Below are 13,949 nucleotides of genomic sequence, written 5' to 3'. Positions count from 1 at the left end.
AAAACATTTGACAACCTAAAATATACTAATTTAAATCAGGTAAATTATAAAAAAAATTCATATTTAACATTATAAAAAAAGCATTTTTTTATGTATCCTTTTAATCCTTTTACTGTTTAATTTTTATTATAGAACATCATGTAGATGGCATTCCAAAGATTCTTCATATTGTTCATGACTTTTCAAACAAAGGTATTTTCCAAAAAAAAAAAAAAATTATTTTTAAAAAATTTACATTTTAAATTTAATTAATAATTTTTATCAACATTAAAAACCTAAATATAATCTTTAATCAATACTAAAATACTTGTTATTAATAAATATCAATTATTAGTAGTTTAAAGATGTACATAATTTTGATCACAAAATATTTTCTCAATGATAATTAAATTAAAAAAAAATTGAAGTTTCAAAAACTTAAGTAGAATTTGTGCAAGTGCCCACCTCATCTCTACGAGACCGCACGTCAAAAGTTATTATTTTCTGTTAATTTGTCTGAGAAATTAATGGCAATTATTATCTATAGTTAGCAAATTTTCGCCCCTGCATACATTGCATAAATTTTCTTTTATGTGAATTACCAGCTCACTTTCAAAAAGGCAAGTATGATCAGGTATTTGCTGTACGTCCTGCAACATATATTCCATAAATTAAAATCGAATTTGGTTAATCTACATACATTAAAAATGCAACTCTATTATGTATATATATATATATATATGTACAGCTTAAGTTTAAATACAAAACAAGGACAAAACAATAGAGATAAGTTGCATAGAAATAAGGATACAAAGAGAAATAGGTAAAGAAAAGTAACTTCAACTCCACTCCATCACATTGAATCTGGCATTAAATTGTTCTATAAATTTCTCCACGTCTCTATCTAATTGTTTACTGGATAAATATTTCAAATCCTAACAAACTAGTTAGGAACGACCAAACACTATTTCATTAAAAAAAACACAAGGTTGAACATGCAATTTTATGTGTAATTTCAATTTCAAAGCAAATTATGTCTAATAAACGCTCCTGTAACAGGTTAACCTTTCTCAGTCAATGATCAAAGTTAATGAACAATAACACCAAAATACTCGAAGCATCTCATGAAGACTTACTGGAAGTCTTGTGTTCCTCATTATTGTTACCTCCACTGTTATAAAAGTGCTCTTCCACATTTTATATTATCAAAAGCTTAATATGATTTAGACAATGCACACTGATTTGGTTCTTATTCCTGCTTTTCAAATAACAAAAATACCAAAGTTAGCCTTTCAAAAAAGTATCAACAAGAAAAATGACTGGATGAACAATTGGCACAATATATCAGTTAGAAAGAGATGGAATGTTTACAAACTCAAGAAACAGAAATTGCAGCCATGAAATACCCAATTAAAATAACTTTAACAAGTTTAAAAATGCTTTCAGAAATGGTCAATATGGAGAACAACATCAAACAAAATGGGCCCAGAAAGCTAATCGCATTTGGTTCTGAGTTCATAAGTGTTATAATATTTTTAAATATTGAAAATATTTTTAATATGGCGTCTTTTCGGATTTTATGATAGTTGTAGAGGTTAGAAGACAACTCTTTATGTAAAAAAGAAGTTAGGAAAGTTAGATTCCATTTCTCGGTGTAATAAAAGGAGTTAAATAATTATGAGACATACTTTCATGTCTTTTGTATCCTAAAGGCTTCGCATTTACCTTTGACACACATTATAAGGGACTAATTCTCCTTCGGGAAAGTATTTTCACGACTAGAATCCAAAATGAGCACCTTGTGTTCTTTGTTAAGTGCTCTAGAAATTCCTCCAAACTTCCGATTATTCCTACAAGGACATTTGTTGAGATATTCCTCCAAACTTCCAATTATTCCAACAAGGACATTTGTTGAGATGTCGTGAACTTGATCATCAAATCGTGGTAATCTAGTCCGAATACCACGATCCAAATTATACCTAGACTTGAAATTCTGGGAGCAGAGGACTCACATGGTTTAAGTGACAAGGTATCTTAATAGCATGGACTAAGCCAAATCAGTTTCCTGGGGATTATATATGTCCTCGAATCTAGGGTTGATTCTAGAGTTTCTTGTATTGTATCAGTTTCCCTCAAGCAAAAAAAGAATAAAAAATCTCTATTTTTCTGTATGTGGACGTAGATCATATTAACCGAATCACAAAAATTTCTGTCTTTTTGTTTTTCCTTGTTTTAATATTTTTATTCTCTTGCGATTAGAGTAACAAGATTACTAACCGGTAATCAATGGCGTTAGCACTCATGACAAAAAGGGAAGTACTTGAATTGGTATTTTTCAATGTCATGCAGATGTGTCCCACAATAAATATGAGAAATTAGAACTGCCTTCCATTCACATAAAAAAATTTCCAGGACTTCACAGCAAGGACTGTAATGCCAATCTCAAGAAAAGAGCAAGAGTCCTGTACTTTGAACTCGGACAAAACCTAAAAGGACATAAATATAAAATCATTATTCATATGGCAACCATATGGAGTTACTTTTGGTACAAGAAATATGATATAATATTATAATGAGCAAGCTTAAATTAAAATACTGGGTAAATATCTTAAGAAATAAGACCACACTGTAGCTAAACAAAATCTTTATCGATGAAAATTTACACAAAAACAAATTAAGGCGTTAATAACCTTTCAGCTGATACTTGTGCAGGGGTACAAACTACAAAAATTTGACTGGACTTGGTTCATATCTTTCAGCAGAACAGTGTCAAAGTATATGATGACAAATAGAAAATTAGGGCAGACAGCACTCTCTTATGAAAAGTGTACCTGTTTTAACTCTCAGCCGTGCTATCAGAGTTCAGACAGATTTTCCTAAATGCAAATCACCCATACAAAGTCTAGCATTTGATTTATCGTGAACATCAAAGATTTCCATTTATTAGAACAAGATACCATGACCAAAGAATTTCTTAAAGAATACATCTAATCAAACAGCACGACCTCTAATAAATTTACCGACTGGAGAGTGAAAGATATATTTGAATACACTACCTCTGGATGAAGAATGCCAAAGCTGCCAATTTTTTTGCCCTTAAAACTGATGCCGCATTGTCTGCTGGGAAGAATTTAGCTAGCTTTAATGCTAAGATCATACACAATAATCAAAGAGAATTTTTAGCGATTTTGAACATTTATAAAGATGAAGAAATTGCACAAAATTTATGTCCATCTGATAATCAAGCACCAACTCCTTACACTAAAAGGTTCATATCGTCTGTTGATTTTGCATGAGGTTTAGCCACAAATGTCATTATTCTCTCAACCAAGCCCATAATTTCCTGCAGAAAGAGAAAAATATTGAAGAAATTTGGATTATTAATCACCCTATAAAAGGTAAACCAACCATGAAATTGACATATGAACTACATAGTCAAAAATTAAGGAACTAATAAATACTTAACACCAGCAAATTGTATTAATACAAATGTCGCATTCTTGCCATATATAGTAACCAAGGCTTCTTACGCAAGCCACTAATTAGAAAATGACTCCACAAAGAAGTTTGCCGAAAATCTCATATTGGTCATAGCAAAGCCACAAAATGTAGTAGGGAAAAACAATCAAATGGTGGTTCAACAAGCATTTTAGCAAAGTAACAAAATCTAGAAAATCAAATTACATACAGGCCCCTTTACATTTTAAGCATAAAGTCAAGTGTTGCTGACTTTTAGAATTTTTTGTGCTACTTAAAATGGGATGTGTAAACAAGATATGGCTCAACCATTTGTTAAAAATAGAATAGATCATCACAACATCTGGAACGCTTAATAACTATAAATGAAATCATATTTTATGTGTTTTGGTTTCCTTGGGGAAGTTTCTATGGTTCAGTTAAATGTGCAAACCATCCATTTGTCAAGCACAAATACTAAGCACATGGAATAAAAATGCAAAGGAACAACCCAAAGCAATAGGGAAACTGTCTATAGCATGTTTAAACATTAAGAAACTATACCTTTATATGGTGTACACCATATGATTCATACCTCAAATCCAGAGTATACATTGCAGTACAACACTGCAAGTCAACTATTATTTGCTGCACCAACATCATTTAATTCATCAATTATGACAACATCACCCACTTCAAATATCTGTTTCATACCAATATAGCATGAGAACCAAATAAATAAATACTTAACTAAAAAATAAATAACATTGACAATGAAAATAACATACAGTGCTAATATGCACCACAAAGCTCTTACAGCACACCCACAAGCTAAAATAAACACACAAGGTTGATAGTAACATTTGTCAAAAAATTAGTTATTCAAACCCACATTAAGCCAGACTGACAATTAACGCATAGTAGAGGTTGTGTCTCAATCAATCATCGCATAAGAGCATTTTCCATTGGCTTCAATTTAGTTCTATGTTATTTATATAAAGCTATACACCGTTAAGTAAGATAAAATGTCTCCGTTTACAATCAAGTATGAGCATGTTCACCATTGTTGCAGTAAAAGAGGATCCCAATATTGTGGGATCTGTTAAGGTAGAATGTTGCAGCCATACCCCCCAAACATAGAGTGGTCCATTCCTCACCTGCAACCTGGGTCAAACAGTTGCAAGTAACTTGTTAGAATAAGGCTATATAGAATATAGAGAGAATGAAGAGATGAAGAGAGGAAGAATCCTCTTCATGTTGTGATGTATACAAGTATATATAGACACAAGAAGTAAAAGGCTAAAATGGGCTATATATTAATGGGCTCTTTGACATAACTTACCTTCCTCCAATCCATACACTCATTTTGACATAAAATGCTTCTAGAGGAATAATTATGAGATATGCTGCTACCTGAGTATCAAAAGGGTAGAAAAAATTAGCATGATGGACAGTAAGTTCTCACAAATGATAAGAAAAGACAAATCCATATACCTCAAATATTGCGAAATAGTTGAACTGGAAGTTGGAAGACCATTTGCAATTCCATGAAGAACTTATAAGGCATTTATAAAAATGATATTCAATTTAGGTTAACTAAATAAAGGTCAAGATCAGCATGTAAAGCTGCAGAGTTACAAAGAGACAAGTAAAAAATCATCCGCCAACTGTTTAAGTGTAGAAGAAGGATCAATCTGCAGAATACCTTCATAGGCTTTGTGTGATCCTTGTTGTGCCTTAAAGTTTTTAATAACCTTGACATAAAACTATTACTAGCTAAGTCAAAAACACACAAACAATGCTCAACGAATAGAAGATATTGGTCGACAAGAGATTTTGATTAGAAGCAACAAAATGATGCTGCAATACCTTTGGAATATAAACCGGTCACAGCTTCGAAGAAACAGATGTGGAGAAGGATTACCGATTACCAACTACAAGATTGGAAGCATCAGAGTCCAAAATCCATGAACCAATAGACGGGGATTGAGAGAGACAGCTAATAGAATTTCAAGTATGAGCAACTATGGCTGCGGATGAGGCCAATGACGTCTTGTATTGCAAGAACTCCTTATATTCGTTGTCAGATAACACATTCTGTTTTCTGTTCTTAGGCTTAGGACCCAATTTGAAACTCATAATCAAACTAGGTCACAATAGAGTTAGGAGATGCAGATGAGCATGGCGACGCTGGCAGAGAAGTCGTCGGAGCATGAGTGAATGAGCCTTGGATGACTAGGGTTCTTGAGACTTCTGACCCTTAGAACCTGGCTCTCTGATACCAACTTGAAACCAAAGGAAAAGATTGAAGAATATGTGTATCTTATTAATTTAATTGTACAAAGAATACATGAATATACAGAAACAACAAGCCAAAAATAAGAAAAAAACAGAGCTGACAGCAAATCTCTTAAATTAGGCTATCACAATCTATATAAATCAAATCTGATATAAATAGGAACAAAATCAACTAAATCAAATCTGCATCATATCTATAAGGATATCTTTGTAATCTTCGGAATATCTCAATAAGGAACTCATTTTATGAAAGAAGACACCAAACATTGAATGACAGTCAAGAAGGTAGCCTATATCGCTTAATACCAAGAGAATAGCCCTATGAAATAAAATATCATTCAGAAGACTTGCAACATATCAAAAAGCCAAGCTAGTTGATGTAAGGAAAACAAGAGCATAAATCTACCAACACGTACCTACAAACTACAGGGCCCTCATCCCTTGTACAATTTGTCATAACCACAGTGTCGACTGGTTTTGCATTTCTGGAGAACAATTGCTAAAGAAGTGTTATTGAATTTGGGTTAAATATATCATCATTTAAACCAAGGAAACCTGTAACATCATTCATATGCCATACGACACAAATGACCCTAAATTAAGGTAGCAGATAAGTCGTTGAATGAGAAAATTAAACAAATAATGAACACAATCACAAAAAGTAACTCAACTAGCAGACAAAGGACTAGCAAACATATTTAAAACCAAACCACATTGAAATTCAATAACATGAGAAGCACCCAATTATATACAAAATACTCTTGGCATGTAAAAATCAAGTTATGGAATGCCAATTCTCACTTTACACCTAATTACCCCCAACCAAAACACACTCTAAGGTCCATATGGTTAATTAGCGCAAACCACATCTTCTGTCATGATTTGATTAGGCTGCAATAAGTAAACTGTAATTTGGAACTTTAACTTATCTCCCACCGTTTTGTTTCCTCGTCAACAGTTCCTAATTCAAATGGTTTTGCAGATAATGTGTTCCAGAAGTGCAAAGAATTTGTAAAACAAATGTAGTTTTGAAAATAATTTGGACCACAGAAACCAAGACATAGAGCCAAGTAACCAAGTTAGTTAGCATGAACCAAAACATGCAATTGCCAAGTAAACATTTTCCGAAAAAGGTTATAGGATAGTGAAGAAACATCATAAGGGGAGGTTTTGTGTTATTAGATCAAAGCATATCAATTACTGTAAGTATCACATGCAATAGGAAAAAAAAAGAAATTTAAGTAAATATTTAAGTATAAGTACAACTCAGTCGTTTGTGTCTTTACACAGAAGTAGCTCAAGAACATCTAATCTAAGTTTCACATGAACCACTACAACTAAGGTGAAACTTACCAGTTTAAAAATAACCATGGGATAAAAAAAATCTAAGATCCAACATCTAAAAACCAGAAAAATAAGTAACAAATCCTAATAACATAAGCTTTTTTTGTTGTAAATTCTATACTCAATTCAAATTCAAAGCAACAGTCAAACTAGTATATTGTTCTAACATTGTAAGTTTTCAAAACCAGATAAGATGCCGATGAGCATATTATATTATATCATCTCCTAGCCTAGCTGCATATAAAGCTGATTTAAATTGATTAATATGATAAAAAGCATCCAACACAACAAATTCACCATTAGGCTCTCCATTGAAGTCCTCATCAATCCAAGACACAAATGAACAAGTGGTAGATCATTTTTATGCCAAGGTGGAGAACTGGTGTACCAAGGATAAGCATCACATTATTCCTTATTAAGGAGTACAAAAAAACCAAAAAAATAAAAACGATCATTTCCCCTACTTGATTATATCATAAAAAAACTTTGGGATTGTAATCATAGACAAGATAAATAAATATAGAAAGCAACAAAGCCAGGCATGCTCAATTATCTCTTAACCTGGGTATGTTAGGCTCTTTAACAATTGGTGTAGCTCACCATATGTACTCCATGACCCCCGAAGCACTGGAGTGATCCAATAGCCGGGAGGGGCCTAGAAGTGCCTACTACTACACCACACTACATTTGGCTCTCAAAATTAACACAGCTAACCTGTCTGGCAGAAAGCTAACCTGTCTGGCAGAAAGAACGTTGGGATATTTCAATCCTGACTCCTTATCACCATCTTAGCTATTTATGGGAAGACACTTTTGGCATGCGTAAGCATCATATCAGCTTGAAATATAACCAATAAATTGGCAAGTTTCACTTCTTGTTATCTGAAATTGAGTATATGGGGGGCATGAGTTCTCTACAATACAAAATTCAAGGCTAGGCATTAGAACATAATTATTATTCACATTAATGTATAAACCTTGAGGTGTACTAATATTAATGTTTACTTATTTCCTAAATCTAGAATAAAAACTTGGCCATGTGTGAATCATCTATGTGATATATAACAAGCCTTTAGTCCAAACTATTTGCGGTCGGCTACACAAGTTCTTTCCTTCCACACAATATAATTGATAAGGTGTGCCTTGCATCTTAGCCTCCAGCCTAGATGCCTCTAAGCCTCGAAGATGGGCGACGTCAGAGAGTGTTGTAGGTAAAAACTGCAAAATTATAATCATGCATTTTGTTGTTGATCCTTTATTAATCATGCATTTTCTTAGCATTTGTGATGAATTCTTCTTTCCTTTTGTACAAATTACTTCTTTTAGTTATTTTGTATGTAGGAGGCTGGAGCTGACCCAAAACTCTGATAAACTGAGAGTGTTTCAAAGGCAAGGAGAACAATGACAAGACTTAACAGGTGGACCAGCTTTTCTAAAATACACAATCCTTCAAGTAAACTGACACATCTATGGTTTGTAAAGGTCCTGACACTTTGTATAAAAGGCATCAAGAAAAGGGTTTTTAGGGGGGAAAGAAGGCAGGCAGAAAGGGTGGCGGCTGGACAAACAAAAGGAGTTCTGAAGGCTCTGAAAGGAGGAAAATGAGAAGAAAAGGGCTGGAACTTAAAGATCAAGTCTTTGTGGGTAACATAGGAGGTTTTCCAAGTCTTGTTGTGTTGTGTTCTTACATAGCTTTTACTTTTCTTGTTTTCTTTTGTAATTAAGGAATGGAAGTGTAGAACTTCTCTCTGGGTTTGGGATCAGCCCAAGGTAGTGATGATTGATGTGGTTGTTTTTTTTGTAAGGATCTTTTATGATTAATGGTGGATTATTTTGAGTTGGCTAATGATTTGTGTTTGCATAGCTTGTGAGTGTGAGAGCATTTGCTTGTTTTATCATAGGGACCAAGATTAACTGAAAGGTTATTCTAGGTCTTGGAAATTCTTAAATCAACCCTAAAATTATTGAAGAGTATTTCTTGAGGGATTATTGTTTAATCATTAAGCTTAATGGGGTTTTGAAAGGGTTCATCTACCACGAAAGTAGGGGTTGGCTTAATCAAAATCAACTTGTTATCTCTTGAAAGAGAGTGACAAGTAATTAAGGATTATTACCCTTCAATTGATCTACCCAAACCAAATAGAGATCCAAACAGGTCTTTCATTATTCTTTGTGGTGAGTTCCCAAGCCTAGGTATACCTAAATTTGATTCACAGTCCACACCCCTGCATTTCTGTATTCCCCATTTGTGTAATTTCTCCTGCTTTGTTATTTTTATTCTCCCATCTCTACATCTTTTAATTGCCTAAATAGCCTATTGTTGCAATAGAGAATAGAAACACACTTGGTCTTCGTGGGATCGATATCTCTAATTGGCAAAACCGTACGCTTGCGGTTGCGCAACAGAGAGTCACTCTAAGGCATGCGTTTTACCTTGAGGCTTGATCCATCTCAACATTCTCATCTCAGCCACACCTATTCTCAGAGTATGTTGTTTCCTAATCGCACAACATTGACCCGTATATCATAACTAACATAACAACCATTCTACAAAACTTGTCTTTCAATCTAAAAAGTATTCTAGAATCATATAAAACTCCAAAAAGTCCCTTTTATTTTTCCCAGCCTACTTTAATCCAATTTATGACATCTTTCATAAGTTCCTATCATCTTGAATTATAGAGCCTCTGTACCAAAAAAAATTTACTTCTACCAAGCTCAGTATCATCCACATAACCTCTTCTTTTTTCTACTCACCTTTACTAAAGTTACAACTAACTTTTGTCAAAACACAAATAATATACAAAGATGCTTCCAATAAAAACAAACAACAAGATCAAAAGAAGATAGAAAATAGCATTGATAAACTGATTCAGATGTTTGATATGGAGCAAGGGGACTCTTTTCCTAGGTTGAAGATTAAGATTGGTGTCAAGCTTAAGGCTATTACTAAACAAAGAATAATTGCAATATAAATTCAGGCTATCTTATTTAGATAACCTTAAAATTACTTTAAGAAGGCATGAATGGTAGAATGAAACAAAGGATCTGAAGTAGCATGGACAAAGCAATTCAATATCAAGTAGAAGAAAATGGGCAAATGTAACCTCTTCCTGCAGAACAAATGCCCTCGTCAAAGTTCAATACTGGATTCTTGGAAATTAATCTGATTGTTCTTGGCAAGAATATTTAGAAATATAAGTTAGCTTAAGTGGTCAAGTATACAAGGTCCACACAACGATGGCAATAGCATGCAGTAGGGGCAAACAAGTATGCCAGTCATAAATGACAATCCATAAATGAGGTCTTTAGGAAATAATTCATGAGAGACAACTTGGTATCCACAATGAAACTAATATGTGCTCATTAATTGGAGTTGCAACCTGTTACAAATACTGAAAAAATTCAACCAAATCCTAATAGCCAAGATCCTTCATCTGCAGTCCTGATTAAAAATTTGCTGTCAGATGCGTGTCTTGCATATATAAAATTGAGAGCAAATGAACTAGCAACACAATGATATCAAATAAACTACTAAAAAACAATTTATACACTTGGTTAGTTCTCACTCATGGCATGGAACTGATATTGAGTTCACCCTAGACCAACATAAAAAGTTCACAGAAATGGTGATTAAAACCTTAGAACTAGTATGTATAGCCGGACTTGAAATAATCAAAGCAGTTAATACTTGAAACGTAATAGACAGCAGCACAAACAGGTAGAAAATGACTTCCCTTATATGGGGTTGCAAAATCAATAACAGTAAAAAATCAAGATAGAAACAACAAATACAAACCCAAGAACTACTATGTATAACTGGAATTGAAATAATCAAAGAAGCCAATACCTCAAACCTAATAGACAACAGCACAAATCAGCAAAATGACTTTTTTCAAAATCAATTACTGTCAAAAATCAAGATAGAGACATGAAAAATTAAAATTGTAAAACAGAGATCAAAGAACGCTGGCATTAGCAAACCTCTATTGGATTTGAACTCCTTAGAACTATATGAATAATAGCAACAATAGAAATGATCAAAGCTTTCAGATTTGCAACATAATAGACTACAACAAAGAATCAATAGAATGGCTTCCCAATTTGGGGTTTCAAATAGGGTAACAAACTCACCTTATGATCTACCATCACCTACTTCCAATAATCTGAGTCCATGACCTCTGAAACCCAACCTCTACCAAAGCTAGAAACATTCACCTGCCAAACCCTGTGATTCACAAAGCCAAGATGTTCCTTACAGGTGACAAGGCTTTGAAGAGATCCTAGAAGTAGCCAATTCCTGCAATTCTGTCAGTAAAAGCAGGAAACTAGTTCTCAGATTTTGGGTTCCAAGATCAGTAATATATTTGCAAAACAAGCAATAGACAATAAATCTCGAGATTATACCGCATCTACCAAAGAAATGATAACGAAATAGCCTGCAAATCTCCACTAATGTCATCTAGGGTTCCATGAGGTTGCTTCAGAATGCTAGATAGCAGGTCAAAGGCACCATTTGGATAAATCAGAGATGAAAGAAAAGCCTTCCACCGAGGATTGACAAAGAGAAAGACTTCTCCAAACCTGAGCTCTAAGAGGCCAGGCCCTAAACCCTAAACCCAAAAATGAGGGCAACTCGAACTAGTTGATTTTCAAGCATCTTCTCATATACGCAAAGACCAAAAACTTCTTTATTTTTTCAAAATCAGACAAGTCCAGCATTCTCACAAAAACCTTTTGCATTATTTTATTTCTTTATCTAATTTTTAAGTGATTTATCTCTATTTCTCAAAAAAATAAATTAACTAATTAAAAAAAAAACGTAAAACTAAGTATGTGAGAAATTATTACCTAGTGATGATGTTATGGAAGCCATCCTCCTCTAGTTTGTGTATCTTGGTCTATCCACCAAGGACGGATGGGCCAATGAGAACAATTGCCCCTGCTGAAATTTGAAAAATATGTACTGTGTATACAGTATATATAATTAAGTTTTTTTTTTAAATTTCTTACAATTTGAGCCACTCAGATTTAAAAACAAAACATATATATAAATATATGGTATTTTTATAAATATGAAATAAAATAAAAATAAACTTGTATGAAAAATGATTTTATTTGTAAAATAAGATAATATTCTATGTATAAATATGATTAAAACATGAGTTTTATAATAAATAACCAAAAAAATTACAAGTTAAGAGTTTAGGACAAAGAAGTCTTCTTTTTGTTGTTTTTTATATATCTTTTTCATATATGTATATATATATATTTATGCTTCTTCCATCACAACCAGACGCCACTTTGAAGATTCATGCCTTTCAAATTCTAACTTTCCCAAAACCAACCCAATAAATATTACTAGGAAGGAGATACACATAAGCCAAAGAAATAAATTCAATTGTGCACAGCATTGTAATATATTATTTTTATATGAAAAAAAGGTTTTGATGCATTGAGTTCATTAAATATTTTTTTGATTTGTTGTATTTAATTTTATTTTGCCCACTGAACAAAAATCCTGGATTCACCCCGCCTGATCAATCTCTAGAAAGTAATTCTCTCATGATTTCTTCTTGGTCTTATATTCAATTAGACATGTATTATTTAACATGCAAGATCGATTTTCTAGACACCAATGAATATGAAACATATGTTTTAACACCATCAAATCGCTTGAAGCAGAGTGGGCAGCCCCTCATAGCAAGTCTGCAGAGACATCATATGTTCGCATATCCACCCACATATTAAAACATTAGAGGCTTGTGTAGTGCTACTAAGAGATTCCTAGTTAAGGATTACTTGGGAAACCACAATAATTTCGGAGGTCAACTAATATACTTGGAGGATTATCGGTGGCTATCTAGATAAATTTTCTCCACATTAAAACTCGGGGATCTTCCAAGCAGACTATTATAGGTTGGAACAACTTGAAAGTGAAAGGGAAATTGATCTACCATGGATTCTTCTATTTATATGTGGAATTCACTAAGATGCAAAACAACTCCCCCTTGGCTATATACTTTCTATCCATAGGCCAAATTCAAGACAATTCAAGGCTGAGTTCTAGAACAAGATTTGTGCCGGCCCAAGAACATTGCTTGTTCCCTTTGGTTATTAATGAAGACTTCAACATTATTTTTTTGACCCAAAATAAAATTACTAGATGATATTATCTGCGTCCATGTTTTAATTTGAGGCTTTAGCTTAATTTATTCCTCTTTGTTGGGCCACAAATTCACATGGACCAACAAACCGGTTAACCCAACGTATGTCCGACTAGATTGTTACCTCGTTATCTAGGACTCACATGTCCTATGCCCACATGCAAGTCAATTTGATCTCCCTTATATTAGATTTGATCACGATCCAATGTGTTTAAAGTTTGGCCCATTGTCTTCGTCTAATCATGACTCACGAGGTGTGTTAGTTTTTTACAGATGATGTAAGCCTCACATTCTTCTAGGGTTGGTTCCTTCCACGGTTCCACCAAGTCCTGATTGGTTCTCTGAAGCCCTCCTCCACGCTCTAGGTCATTTCATACCTAAAACGTTACGGTTATAAAAGTTCTCACAAAGATTGATAATGTCATATGCTAGATAACAATCTAGTTCTTTTGAAAGAAGATGATGGGGGAAACCCATCAGGACTGACAACTGAAACATATTAATTTGACCCATATCTTTGTTATTCCTATGAATGACATCCCTATAATATTATTAATTTCCATCTCATTACTCTTATCAAGTCATCTCTTAAGATCATTTCCAAGATTATTTTGTCTCAATTAAGTAGATTGACGAACTTGTTGGTTGACCAGACACAATCGATATTTATTAAAGATAAGTATATCAAGGACAATATTATTACAAT

At 33.5% G+C, this 13,949-nt stretch overlaps 2 long non-coding RNA genes across 16 annotated transcripts in view; both read right to left on the bottom strand.

Moving 5' to 3' along the window:
- Positions 1 to 465: 465 nt before the first annotated feature.
- The window catches only part of LOC120276886, a 29,614-nt gene continuing 16,130 nt past the window's right edge, over positions 466 to 13,949 (bottom strand). For 8 of the 14 annotated variants that reach the window (XR_005541413.1, XR_005541386.1, XR_005541408.1 and 5 more), the window contains 3 exons: positions 3,240 to 3,322; positions 3,036 to 3,099; positions 731 to 2,465 (listed from right to left, as the gene is read on the bottom strand). This is a non-coding gene — a long non-coding RNA (uncharacterized LOC120276886). Of the gene's footprint in view, positions 630 to 730; positions 2,466 to 3,035; positions 3,127 to 3,239; positions 3,323 to 13,949 lie in introns of those variants that run through there. The other 6 variants (XR_005541392.1, XR_005541388.1, XR_005541389.1 and 3 more) reach the window with 6 other exon arrangements.
- LOC120276928 lies at positions 5,748 to 12,081 on the bottom strand. 2 transcript variants are annotated; one of them, XR_005541417.1, is made up of 3 exons: positions 11,928 to 12,081; positions 11,211 to 11,384; positions 5,748 to 10,521 (listed from the first exon to the last, which is right to left on the bottom strand). It is a non-coding gene; the product is annotated as an uncharacterized LOC120276928 (long non-coding RNA). The 2 variants fall into 2 exon arrangements; XR_005541416.1 differs by having other exon boundaries at positions 5,748 to 6,218.

Source organism: Dioscorea cayenensis, chromosome 2, assembly GCF_009730915.1.
Source record: "Dioscorea cayenensis subsp. rotundata cultivar TDr96_F1 chromosome 2, TDr96_F1_v2_PseudoChromosome.rev07_lg8_w22 25.fasta, whole genome shotgun sequence".
In the NCBI taxonomy this organism is placed as follows: domain Eukaryota; kingdom Viridiplantae; phylum Streptophyta; class Magnoliopsida; order Dioscoreales; family Dioscoreaceae; genus Dioscorea; species Dioscorea cayenensis.
Note: the sequence above shows the minus strand (reverse complement) of the source record. Positions and strands in the feature narration are given on the sequence as shown.